Source organism: Nylanderia fulva, unplaced genomic scaffold (assembly GCF_048542155.1).
Source record: "Nylanderia fulva isolate GAGA-0341 unplaced genomic scaffold, ASM4854215v1 Scaffold11, whole genome shotgun sequence".
Taxonomy (NCBI): Eukaryota; Metazoa; Arthropoda; class Insecta; order Hymenoptera; family Formicidae; genus Nylanderia; species Nylanderia fulva.
This window is the reverse complement of record NW_028189302.1, coordinates 2249062-2263807: the sequence shown is the minus strand read 5'-3', so window position 1 is coordinate 2263807 and position 14746 is coordinate 2249062. Positions and strand designations below refer to the sequence as shown.

At 35.3% G+C, this 14746-nt stretch overlaps 1 protein-coding gene across 2 annotated transcripts in view; it reads left to right on the top strand.

The window, feature by feature from the left end:
• Sesn (Sestrin) overlaps positions 1-14746 on the top strand; it is a 231895-nt gene that overhangs the window by 197693 nt on the left and 19456 nt on the right. The window lies entirely within an intron of this gene.

Below are 14746 nucleotides of genomic sequence, written 5' to 3'. Positions count from 1 at the left end.
ATTATTTTATATAATATATAATAAAATTCGCAAATTTTTTTCCCATCAAAAATTGTTTAAGAAATCGAAGGGTAATATTATTTTATATATAATAACGTATATTAAATATAAAATAATATTACCCTTCGATTTCTTAAACAATTTTTGATGGGAAAAAAATTTGCGAATTTTATTATATATTATATAAAATAATTCATATTTATATTTTCGATAATAATATAAATAATTTGTATTGCATGAAATAATTATTTATATGGAACAACCTATCGATTTTTTATTATATATTATATTTTATATAATATATAATAAAATTCGCAAATTTTTTTCCCATCAAAAATTGTTTAAGAAATCGAAGGGTAATATTATTTTATATATAATATTTTTATATAATATAATAAAATCCGCCAATTTTTTTCCATCATCAAATCATCATTAAATCTCGCGAAATAAGTAAAATTAAACAACATTTTCGACATTTAAATATTCATCCGCGGAATTTTTCTAAGGTTCTCTCTCCCGGCCTCATATTTTTCTCCCGATTTACTCGGCGAAGATTCCCGCCAGGCAACTCGGTGTATAAAGCTTCTATAAAGCGGCATCGCAATTTACTCTATTCGGACGACGGAGAGATACCTCTGGCGATCGATAAAATTTTCATTTCATGCGTCCTATAAGCGGGCACGTCAGAATCTCTCTCCATCTATCTATCTCTCTTTCCGCTTGCGAAACTGGGCACGCATGATCGAACAATCGAATCGACTTTTAAACAGGCGCTACCACCCCCTTTTCCCTCCCCCACCTGTCGCTGCCTGACGCTGTTTGTCGCGTTTCTGTCCTGTCACTTGTCTCGAAACGTTGGAAAAATATGCGATGACATGTATAGGAAACATTCCGTCGCGATATTTTTTTTTTTTTTTTACCTGTTAATTTAATAAGAATGTTCAGGTATACTCGGAAAGAGTTTTATTTATTTATTTTATTTTATTATATTTTTAGTTTTATTTTATTTTAATCTTAGAATTTACTCCGAAAATCATGCTTAGGACAATCTGATATTGGAATAAGAATTTCAAGAGTTTCTCTGACTAATATTTATCACAATTTTTTTCTGATAGATATTAATATTTTTGATTGTGATAAAAATATTAATCAGACACTGAAAAAAAATTTCTAAATTAATAAATATTTATTTCAATACTGCCTAATAAATTAGTTATTTGAAGCAAAAATGTTTCACATCAAATCAATATGATTATAGTTTCAAAAAATTATTTATTCGGCAGCACATTGAAACAAATACTTATTCGAATTCAATTAATTTTTCTGTCAGTCGAGAAAAATCAAAAAATTCTCCCAACACCATATTGTCCCAATTATCACGATTGTAAATTCTGTCTGTATAAATATAATCATCGTCACCTTCGTATTGGCAGTCCTTTCTTTACTCTCCGGCACCTCTTGAAACAAGCGACGTCGTTCATTGAGCAAAAAGTCCACGTGTACGTATGTATATATACACACATCCGATGTAAATAGCAGTTTAAACGTCTACGGCGTTTGAATATATGTATGCAGTAGGTTCGCATGTTTAAACTCGGTCGCACGTGACGAGGGTCGCGAAATCGCACGTGCGAGAACGATAATCGACGGCGTTGGCGGCGAGAAAAATTGGGTCATGTTTTTCCAAATCTCCTCCGAGTTCGCGCGCGCGTTTTTTCTCGAAACGTATCGGTGCTTTCGCGGCCGGACGACGGTTTTACGACCGTTTCGTTTCGGCCATCTGGCGAGCAACGAGCGTCGCCCGAGAGGAGAATGTCGGCTTCCCTTCCTTTGAGAACCTTTCAGCGAGGAAGAACCGGGAGAAACGTTTTTCTCTCGAACAGCGTGAGTCGTTTTCGCTCTTAACGAGGCGAAAAGGCACGCTCGAAAGGCTCGCTCTTTTTATAAAAAAAAAAAAAAAAGGGAAAAGAAAAAAGTTCGTTAATCACAGTGGCGTGCAATAATTGACGCCGGTGCAATTAAGTCCTTTCACATATCTGTCATTATTTAATTTCACGAATTGTGCCTTGATTATAAATATCAGGTATCAACGAGGCATTGTTTACGAGAAAAGCTTGTTAGCAAACAAATATTCTACCTAATTTGACGTTGTAAAATTAAGAAACTCTACTTAACGCGAAATCTGGATTTGAAGTCTCTCCTTGTGTACGAACGAGAGACCAAAGGGAACAATGGTGGGAGAAGAAGAGCCCTAAGGCCGTCAGTTTGTCGGCAATTTGCGCGAAATTTCGCGAATAACCCTGGACGTATTGTCTCGGGGAATAACTTCGTTAGCGAAAATTGGAGCAAGAGAGAGAGAGAAGGCGAAAGGGCCTTGTGTGACCCTTTCGCCGAAGCGCAGAAACCCTGACGACGCGATAGCGAAACACGAAACGAGTTTTCCCATAACGGGCTCCGTTCGGAAACCCCGGCGTCAATTACCGGACAACAAAGCGGAGCGTGGATAAATCGCGAGGCTAATAGCCCCTTTGTTCACCTGGATCTGGCACGTCCGCGTTTCGCCGTTTCGCGCACGCGTTACGTTTTATTATCGCGCTTTCGGTCCTAATAGGGCACGTAAGTAGCGCGATCGGTGTAGGGAACCGCCTTGAAAGAAGAACTCGTCAAATTAATTCAGACAATAACGAAGGGCGATATAGATCTACGTCTATATCGTTAAACGTTAAAGATATGATTGTGTGCGAAAATAAAAAAAGGAAACCATTTTTAGAAACATCTTAGGGAGTACTAATTTATTTAAGTATTTATTGCATCGCTTTGGAATAATTTTTATTCATTTATTAATTGTAAAATTAATCTGGACAGTATATCTATGATATAAATATAGATATAAAAATATATAATAAAATACTAAAATTGATAAAATTACAAAATTGAGCAATTTTCTCTCTGCGAAACTTGAAGACCTTTATATTAAAAAGCGATTCGCTCTTGATTTTAATTCTTCTTCTGTCAGTGAACCAGATACCTGGGTAGTTAGAACTATATTGAATGTTAAAAATTTGGGAAAGTCGAATTGTGTCAGGAATTTTTTTTATTCTGGAAAATCTGGGAATTTTCATGGGATTTTATTGAGACTCGGAAAATGTTTTCAAAAATTGTATCTTTGATCATTTTACTTTTATCTCGACTTTTAAATATTTAAATGTTTATTAAAATTTCATGCGCTTTTTTATTGACGAGCTTTTCTTAGTATCAAGACTTTTTTTCTGCAAGTTTTATACAAAATTGTAAAATTTTTAATATAGTAATATTTAAATCAATTTTAGTATTCTATTATATATTTTTATATCTATGTTTATATCATAGATATACTGTCCAGATTAATTTTACAATTAATAAATCAATATTAAATGCTAGAAAATCTGCACTTTCGATAACTTTTTTGCATCATATGAATAAAAAATATTCCAAAGCGATGCAATAAAGAAACTTATTTTAAAAAGCTGCATCTACAAATTGCAGTCTAATTTGTTTGGAATTTTAAACGAAAATACTTTTAGAAGATTCAGATCAGAAAATTCTCAGGGAATTTCTTTACAAGATTTAAGTAAATACTCTAATAGTATAAAGTGTCTTTCTATCCGGAAATTTCTTAAAATAAAAAAAAAATGTTCAACGCCCAGTAGCTGGTATCAAAAAATTATCACAGTGCAATGTGTCAAAAATACAGTAGGTATCCGGAGAAAATTTTCTCTTAAAATTTATTTAAAAATTATGGTATAGCATTGGAATAATTTGATAAGAATTTTTCTAATTAATATGTACCACAATATAAAAATATTAATATCTACCACAATTATAAATATTTCTCTAATTCTAAGAGAAAATTCTCTCTGCGTACTTGGCGAAAGATTGGAAACTTTTCGCGCAGTTTTTACCGCTGTAAACCGACGTCACTGAAAATTCATAGATGCAGCGGCGCGAATCTTTCTTCTCAGGCCATCAAGATTAACGACTCTCTGTCCGTATTCGTAAAATATTATTATTTATGCGCGCGCGCCGCATAAATAACTATACGATAATGGACGTGGCGTGACTAAATCGATTAGAAAAACATATTGTGTTTCGTGACTCGCGCACGATACGTGACAATACGACCATAAGTGAGACCGATGACAACATGTTTGGGCTTCGGCTGTTTTTTGTTTTCCTCTTGCATGCAGCGTTGAGTATCTCCCGCATAGATAATTACCATTTGCCACCGATCGTTAAATAATTTCGCAATTGCGGCGCGACACTGAGAAAAAAAGTATTCGTCTGTATCATTACCGGGAGATTATTAGCACTCTCTCCGCTCTCTCTCTCTCTCTTGGTGTGTGATAATCGAACCGCAATCATGATCAGCCTCCACTGATGGTTGGTCGCGGTTGATCAATGGACCATCACGTGGGGAATATAGTCGGTGAAATTATGGCAATTGGAGGCAGGCGAGCGAGGTCGCCTTTAAAATTAAACTAATGATCACCCATGTAACGTGAAACGACGTTACGTCGTGTAATAAATTTGTATATAAGATATGTCGCAAATTTGCACCCAAATCTTTAGATTATGATACTGCGCACGGAGAGAATTTTCCCTTAGAATTTATCCGGAAAATTATTAGAGTTTCTCTGATTAGTATTTACACCACAATAAAAAATATTGATATACCTGTATGTAATATTGGAAGAATTTTATAAGAGTTTCTCTTGTTAATATTTACCACAATAAAAATATTAATAATGTTAATAGTAAATTTTAATACAAAATATTAATATATATATAGTAAAATTTACATATTAATATTTTTTATTGTGGTAAATATTAATCAGAAGAATTCTTATAAGATTCTCCCAATAGCGTATTGTCTCATATAATTATCACGGATTTTTCGGATAAATTCTAAGAGAAAATTCCCTCTGTGCACTAATTCATAAGAAATCGCACGTTCACGTCGTTCATATAATTAAACCTGAAATTCTTCGGAAATTTTCGCGCGCAACCCTTGCCAAGAAAATATATTCCCTTCGTCATCTGCGCTTTTAACGCGGATAGACGATATGTAATGTGTTTTCATGACTGTCACCCGACGTGTGTTTCACTTTGCTGCACTTTGCAACCTCTCGTTGCTGCAATCGAAGCGAAATGTTAAGTTCGCGTGGTAAATAACCGCGCTGAAATAAAAAGGCCGCGTATAAATATAGCGGGGCGATTGGCAAGGCCTCGTGTTTGTGTGCGAATACACACGTACATAAACGGCCGCGTCATTTCGCGCGTCTTAAGACGTTCATGACAAACATACGATTCCCGGGATGCTGCCGGTGGTAGTGCAATGTTTATTCGCGATAAATGTCGGTGACGCGCGTGGCATTTTTCTTTTCCCTCCTTCTCGGGGCAAATTATTTACTCCGCTCTATCGCGCCCACGCAAAATCTTGCACTGTTATTAGCTCTAGTTCTCCGATCTTGCTCGTGTTATTACGCGACCGTGACATTCCGCCCAAAAAGACAGGCTGATTTCACTTCCAACTCTCGAGTCGTCTCATTTCTAAAATTATACAATAGTAAAAATTATTGTAATATTAGTAATTCATTAAATTTGTTAATTTGTAATTATAAATATTAATTGTAAGTATTAAAATATTAAAAATTATAATATATTTAAAATTAATATATATTGTAGTAAAAAAATTCTAAAGTGCATGCGCATGCATGGGACAACGTAAGATAGCGATAGAAAATTTTCCGAGCTGCAATTGCCGTCGTTGAAAATTCACGCGACTTTAATATCCGTGATTTTATATCGATAAAAGCTCAAACTCTCCCGCAACGTCTAGTTACTACACACGTGCAACTTTGCACGATAATTTCGTTCGGGCAAATGCACTCTATGCACTTTTCCATATAAATCATGCACCGTACACACTCAGTGCATAAATTACAATTCTCCGTATTACAAACTTCGCCAATAAGGTCTCAAGGATAGAATTATAAAGAAGTTCAGACTTTCTCTCTTTTTCTCTTTTCCGCATCGAAACGATGCATTATGCTTCGAAAGATCGTATCGAATCGGATCTACTATTGATCCTCTCTCTTTCTTTTTCTTTTACGGTTTTCTTATCTGAAATGTATTAGTAATCATCAAATACACTGTAATTTCGTAAATCTCGTACCGTAACTTTTTCGCACAGATGCTAATTTACAAGTCAAACGCGATCTCCATCTTCTCGCGAAAGATTTCTCCTACGTCCTTGAAGATTCTCTTTAATTTTAGGACCAAATTTTTCTTTTTTTTATTTAACGGCCCATTCACGAGTTGCGAACGCGTGAATTTTTCAGCGACCTTCAAATATCTCGGCCATTCATTTCGCTCCGCTTTTAAATTGCAAATTCACGAGAGGGAAATTCGGGAGCTGCAGAGACAGGCGAAAAATAGAAGTGCAATTTTCTCGGTATTTTAGACAACCGTAAATGTTTGAGAGACACCTTTTTCACGGAATTTTTCTGTAACGTGTGTCGTTTCCGTTACGGCGAAATTTTCAGCCGGATTTTTCAGCCGCGACACCGACGCAAATATACATATATACATACATACATACGTGTGTCCATATGTATGTCGCATACATAATTTACGCGGCTTTGTTCCAGTAATTATTGCCGCGACTGACAATGGACAATAGCGTTTAATGTATCATTACGAAAAGAAATATATTCGTTCATTCGTGCATTGTCGTGCGAAAGAGAGAGAGACGTCAGTTATGAAATATGAATATCGCAATAACGATACAATGAAAGGCGAAGGAGATGTATCGTATAGATCTCTCGTTTATTGCCTATTGACTATCAAGATGTACGGTTCTGGTAGGTACCGGATGCTGATGGTCTGAAAGATTTTCTTCGCGGCTTTTCTCCGGATCCATAGAATTTGCATCAGCTCCCTGCACGAGACAAATTTTTGCTTTCTGAAAAATCACGTAGCGTAATTTTCTATCCTCATAATTTTCCATGGCCATTTTTCCTGGGGTCATTTGATTGCAAGGGAAGGTTGTTCTTTTTATATTTTTTTTCCTTTAAGAATTAAGTTTTCGGCACCCTTTAATTGTTCTAGTCACGTACGTAGAGATGTGGTCACTCGAATTTAAGGGGATGCTGCCGTTGTTCTGTTTTACCGACTTTAAGTCAGGTTAGGTTCACTTTTTATTGGATATACAAATTGAAGAATTTTTCGATACAGGTTTTTAATCTCATTTTTATTACTTTTGTAAAATTCTTTCATGTCATCTCTATTGGGAGCGCCATATTTTGTGCACAAATAAACTGCAGAACTTTTGTATTAAATAAGTATTGTCATGAGCTGATGCAAGAGGTCGATAAAAACTGTAATTTTTTAACTTTTATTGTTTTTTATACGAAATTACAACGCTCCCAGTTTATTATCGTCAGTACTTTAATTGTGAAGAAGGATTTTTCAATCTGTACAGCCAATAAAAAAAAAGCTCTTGAACTAAAAGTCGGTAAAACAGTTATGGTCAGCATTTCCTTAAGTAAATGACATCCGATCGCATGGCGCATATTTGGCAAGGGAAAATTCTCGACGTGACGCGAAATCGAAATCCTAGGAAGCAGAAACGAGGGATGAAGAGGTGGGTGGATGAGCCCCAGGGTCGAGGAAACCGGATCTCGCCACCAAGTCTCGGGCGACTCTCTTGGGCCGATCGCCAGGAGTCTCCGCCAAGAGAAAAAGGGGTTCCTCTCTCGAAAGGGGAAGGCAAAGAGAGAGGACTTGCCAAATTGCGTATACGAGTTAATTGAGTAATGTCTGTCCACGTCCTGCGACGTAGCTGGCTATTTTCGCGAAGCGAGTCACGTCCAATAGCGCGGCTCCTTTCATCTCGTGATTATTCGTTTTTTTTTCTTTTTCATATAATTAATTAATTAATCACTCGAGGATGTGACCTCCTTGATCGAAGAAGGTGCAAGAAGTAATCACAAGTCGGACACGTGTATGTATTAATAATAAGAAAAGCGAAAAAAAAGAAAGGCATAATATAAGTAGTATGATTGATGAATACGAATGTGAAAATATAATGCGCAAATGCTAAGTAATTATAAGAGACAGATATTAATTAAGAAATACTAGGAAAACAAAAATTCTAAATATAAAATTGACAATAATGACAATATATTGACGTATGTATTGAAAAGTTACAGACGTCAACAGATAAGAAATTAAAAAGATATTAATCAATCAGACGCAAATAAGATTAGCTCGAAAAGATGCAATAAAGAAAGAGGAATTAATATTAGGATTTAACAAATTAGACACAACATTTTTTCTTAGAATTTACTCTGAAAATCATGGTATATAATCGTGGAACAAAATATTAATATCTGTCACAATAAGATACAAAATATGTTCGATTAATTTTACTAAGTACAATATTTCTTATCGAGGTAAATATTTAATCAGAGAAAATCTTACAAAATTTTTCCAATATCGTATTGTCTCACAATTATCATGCATGATTTTCAGAATAAATTTTAAGAGAAAAAAATATATATTTTTTTAAATATACATCTTTAATATACAATTCTATAATTTTAATATATATATATTTTACGATGGAAAATGCAGAGTTTCTGATACGAATAAAGAAAATAGGAAAATTATAGTGGTGAAAACGGAGGATTGGAATGGAGAATGCGTGATGAATTAATGCAGTCGATGCAGATCTAGCAACGATATCTATGTCGACTATTTTCTAGACAAAGCGTTATAATTTCGACGAGATCTCAATTTCCGGTGCTCCAGATACACATATAGGAGGAGCGAGAATCTCGCATTGAATCGTCGCGTTTCCACCATCGCAAATAAGCATAGAGAGATCATTTCTACCCGTTTGTAGCCTCGAAAATTGAACTCGGCAAAATTATACCCGGGTTTCAATCGCGAGCTACCTTGGATCCGTGGATGTCGGCGGAGAAAATTACGAGGGAATACATATATGAGATATAGATAGATAGTGGGGAAAGAGAGAATTTCTCTCTGTGGCAGAAGCTTATGCACACACAAATAACTTCATCAATGGAATTGTTCCGGTTAGGTCGGAATATGCAGGAATAAAGCAGCAATCTCGCGAAGTCCCTGAAAACACGCCTGCGCGACGAATGGCTGATGGCTAATTTAACCGGGTGGAAAAAAATATGCGTCGCGAGAAAATAGACTCGATGTTAAAAACAACTTAACAACTTGTCTCTCCGGCACGGCGTCACATGTCCAGCGTTTAACGGTTAATGACTGTCGATTGTCGATGCATGTATATGTATATCGCGCGATGCGGATTGTTGTGTATGCGTAGATTATTTTTTTTTTCATTTTATGTTCGTCAATACGTAACGCAGAAAAATACCGGGTACACACTCGAGAGAACGAAACGGGTCATCAAGCAGATGTTTACGTAGTAAAATGACGAGTGTGTGTTAGATAATGGTCGGTATTAATATTAATATCAGTTCGCGTGCGTTTTTCTTGCGATGATCGCACAGTAAAACGTTTATGGAGTCGGAGCCAATAAAATGATGTGTGACGGTCAGTCAGTAAAGATACATTTCCCGATAAACCTTGGAAACGACTGAAGGAGATGATTCACACGTTCGACGTTCATTTTTAATCGAATATATTATATATATATATATTTCTCTTGGAGGATCTTTTTCAGGGTGTCCAGCGTTCAGGGAAATCTAGAAAACCGGGCATTGTCAGGGAATTTTATCAATCTGGAATTGTCAGGAAATTTTACTATTTATCTGGATTTTTTTCACATTATTCCACATTTGTCTCAATAATTTGACATTTTTCATTAAATAAATATGAACTTTTTCTTGACTCTCAGCACGCTAATTTTCTGTGTTGTTAAAAATCGATTCACACGTTCGACGTTCATTTTTAATCGAATATATATATATATATTTCTCTTGGAGGATCTTTTTCAGGGTGTCCAGCGTTCAGGGAAATCTAGAAAACCGGGCATTGTCAGGGAATTGTATCAATCTGGAATTGTCAGGAAATTTTACTATTTATCTGGATTTTTTTCACATTATTCCACATTTGTCTCAATAATTTGACATTTTTCATTAAATAAATATGAACTTTTTCTTGACTCTCAGCACGCTAATTTTCTGTGTTGTTAAAAATCGATTCATCTACAGCGTGTTTGTCCATTTATATTTTCATCGTCGTGTTATTTTATTTCAATGTGTTTGATAGAGATAAAACTAAAAAATTTGATATAATATAAACAAAAAAGGTGATTATTTAAACAGTTTATATAGTGACATGTGTTTGCTTCGATTATCGTACATATTGCAGATTGTATAATTGATTTAAATTGTTGTTTCAACTTCCGGACCTTTTCATTGCTGACAAAAAGATCTCAAGAATTTCATGATTTAATTGATTTATCATATAGATATATGCAAATTAAATATTTGAAAAAAATAATACTAAAAAATCAGGGACAATTAATTTCTGGTCTTGGAAAATCTGAAAATGTCAGGGAATTTTTTCATCGAGTCTGCTGGACATCCTGGCTTTCATGTTTAATCGAATAAATATATATATATATATTTCTCTTGGAGGATCTTTTTCTCTTCCGGAGGGACGCGTCCTCGTCAAGGCCTGCCGAAAAGTATCGAGCAAATTGTTTCGAGTACTCGGGACTGCTCTCGCAATTTCCGGCCGTCACGTTGGTTAACTGACACTGAGTAATCTGTTATTTCCGCCGACGCGTCGATCCCGAACTTCTCGCGGTAAACGCAAATGTCGCTTAATAATAAACGAGCCGATTTCTTAACGAGATACGTACGATTTTTGTTAAATTCATTTTTGTATAAATGTGACGTGCCAGCGCAAATCATCCACGTGTGCGACCTGCTCGATAAATCGGCAGGAATGTAACGTGTGGGCGTAATAAATTTGCCGGATCGCGGATGAGAACTAGCTTGAATTTCAAGAACAAAGTTCGCGAATTTCAAAGATGGAAAATACGAAGAAAATTTGGCGGAATTCTCTAACAGCGCGAAACCTTGGCTTCTCGCAGCACGCAAAAGGAATCTGAATCTAGCGCGATTGCATTGATTTATATGAATTTACACGAGAATAATGTTGTATAAGTCTCGATCAATTAAATGCTTGGAATACAATTTTTGCAAAAAAAAAAAAAAAAAAAAAAAAAATCTCGATACTTATTTTTATAAAGATTGATAATTATTTTTACAACATATGAGGAGAAAAAGAGAGGGGCTTATATACCCTATGGGATATATATACCCCCTTTTCTTTCTTTATTTATAAACTTTTACATCGATCTCTCGATGTCTGGTGAGAATCGCAGCTGAATCTGACGCTCGGATAAGATTCTTTTTTTTTTTTTTTTTTCGTAATCGAACGTGCAATAATAATAATAATGATAATAAACGATCGAAGACGCGCGTGTGCGAGTTCCTCGATTAATCATTCGGCGGTGTTGATTTTAGCTCCGCAAGCGCGTTTATTTAATTCCGTTTTTTATTTCGCTCGTTTGCGTCGAGTTTCGGGAAATCGAGATCGCACGAGCAGCGAATATAATTAAATAATGTTCAGCGTAATCTCAGATGGCTTCCTTTCCCTTCTTCAATCGTAATCCGATTAGTAAGAGTGATAACGGATTCGTGGCCGACGTTTCTCATCGTCACGTAAAATCATGTCCCGCTATTTTATTATCGCGCTTGGTGTTCACAAATAGTTCTATGACGATTATAATGGATGACACGGCGTATATATCCGGTCAACATCGTTTGACATTTCCTTCAGCGTGAAAGCTTCCGTCTTCGGACATGTGCATATTATTATTTTTAAGAGGGATAAAACTCCAAAATTTGGTGCATCAACCATGTCTAGTAATGCAAAAAAAGAAATGCTTCTTATATTTCTTCGTCGATATTAATATCGAATAATGTTGTACAACAACATTCACTTTTTTATATATGCATATAGGTATGTACGTATAATATGTATAATTTATTTATTGATTTTATACATATATATATAATATATGTTTGCACAGGTTAGCGACCCATTACAAGGTCGACCGCATCATTGCGGGACAAATTATGCCTGCATTTGTGTACACTTGTGTCATATAGCTATTTACTTTCAGTTCGTTCGTCGACAGTCGCATTAGTTACAATTTAAATGCTTATTGGCTCGGTCAGTATTTTTCTTTTATCACTTTGGCTTCAGACGTGAACGTTCGCAAATGCTATAGCAGGACAAAAAAATCGATAAGATGATTGCTCGATATATTGTTCGAATTATTAAGAAATATCAATAATGCGTAATTAACAATGTGTTAATTGCTTTAATGACTAAGCAACCGATATATGAAAGCGATGACTTGCGAAATAATCGTCGTTAATTGTCAAGATATTGTGAGAGATATTGATCTCAGAATTATCTATTTGCGCTCTTTTGAAAAAAAAAAAAAGAATCAAACATATGTTTCTCTTTTACTTTTATACAGATATAATTGAAATTGCAAATATTGAGCAATTTTATACATATATATCGAAAATCATATTTTTTAAACAGGCTAGCAAGAACCTGATGGTTATAATTTGAAGGAAGATTTTAATTTTCTTTGAAACCAATTTATATTGTGCATAGGATACGCATTTTTAATATGATAGAGAAACAAATTAAATAAATCTCAATTTTTTCGAGATTTTTATTTTCAACAAAAATTTTTTATTAAAAATAGAAATCTCGAATATTTCTATTAAAAACAATTTAATCGAGATTTATTTAATTTATTTTTATTCATTCATTTAATTTATTTTTAATAAAAATCTTGAATCGAGAGTTATTTAATTTCTTGGTATCTCGTATCAGAGAAAATTCATGCTTTGTTTTCACAATTCAAGCTTTCACAACTAATAATTCAAGCAAACTTGATTATCAGGAAATTAAATAAATCTCAATTTGAGATTTATTTTTAATAAAAGATTCGTGAGATTTATTTCATTTCTTGGAATCATATGAAAATTATTAAAAATAAAAACCTAGAATAGAGATTTATCTAATTTCTTGTTATCAAACTAAATTCATATCCCGTGTAGTTAATCCATTTCAAAGAAAATTAATTACCAAGAAATTAAGTAAATTTGGTATAAAGCTTAAAAATTAGATCTCTATTTTTATCTTTCATAAAATCTATTTAATTTCCTATTTTATCGAGAAAAAAAATTTGTGGTCCGTTCATAGAGGAGCGTAGGCAAGAAAATATTTTATACACCGAGTTGCGCCGAGATTTTCGCACTCTTGGTCGCGTATTCTTTCTTCTGTGTATTAACGAGTGAAGGACTTTTCGCACGCACGCGGAAGAGACAAAGGATCGTAGAAACGATTAAAAGGCGGATGCCTAAATGAACCTCTCGGCGCGCGAAATGACCTCGCGCGGGAGACAAAGGATTTCGAGTTCGATATCGATTCGCGCGATTTCGTAGCGCGAGCACGCGCATGACAAACGACCGTGTTTACTCGCCGTACATTTCTCGTCCTCGGATATATACCTACGTGCGTACGAGGCGATCCTAAAATGCGATTGCGTCAGCGTTCATCGATCACCGGGAGTGACTCTTCCGACCGGCGAAAGCTTGGCTAATAAGTTTGACAGTAGGCGGAATATTTATAACGGATGAGTTGATTTCAATATATTGGTAATACAAGAAACTGGCAAACAGGAACTATAAATATTAACAAGCCGGTAAATCGCATTATTGAGCCGCGAGAAACGTGACTCGGTGTCGGAAAAGTCACGTTTGTTTACTCTCGCGATGACGGATTATTTTCTACATGTTATGACATTAGAGGAAATGCAAACATTCCATCTACACGTCGATAGATCTCGATTATTTTTTTCTGTTCATAATTCGTCTATAATTTTTTTTTTGCTGCAATAATCTTGTATATATTGCCGACGTCCATCGATCGCAAGCTCTAACGAGTATCTAATGTAGCTTCGTCTACTGCGCGCGAAGCTGTAATTTATGCCGATATATCTATTTTAGCTGGGGGCCTTATCTCTATGCGACATACGCACAAAGGCACGAGGTGATATATTAATCAGTTGTAGTCAAGACGAACTGTCGAATGATGCAACGCAAACACCTGATTGCGCGGATCGCTTTCGGATGACCCGGATATTCCGCTCCCTCATATTCGAGCACGTGTTACAAACGCGATTATGTAATTGATATCGCGATCAGCGCATATCAATATGCGTCCTCTCGTCCCTCATTTCGCTCTTGTCACACGATGACACACACAAGCTGTGTGAAATCAAGCGCGATAAGGCATGTGGAATCTCAATTCGCGTTATTGATATATGCAAACACGTTAGATGGAAAAAAAATAAATAAATACACTATGTGACTTTCTAATGCTTAAAATTTATCGCCAGACGCCGGAAATGATTAACGGGTTTTATAGGCTCAGTAATGCGACTGGATTGATAAATTTTTAATGCGGGGATATATATCTTTCTATACTCGAAAAAATGGGTCTAACTCGTTCCGAGGCGAAGCAGGGTTGAGGATAATTTCCATAATCCGTTGTAGTGATTGAATTTTTAATGAAATTTAGTTATCTCTTGTCGCGCATTTTTTCT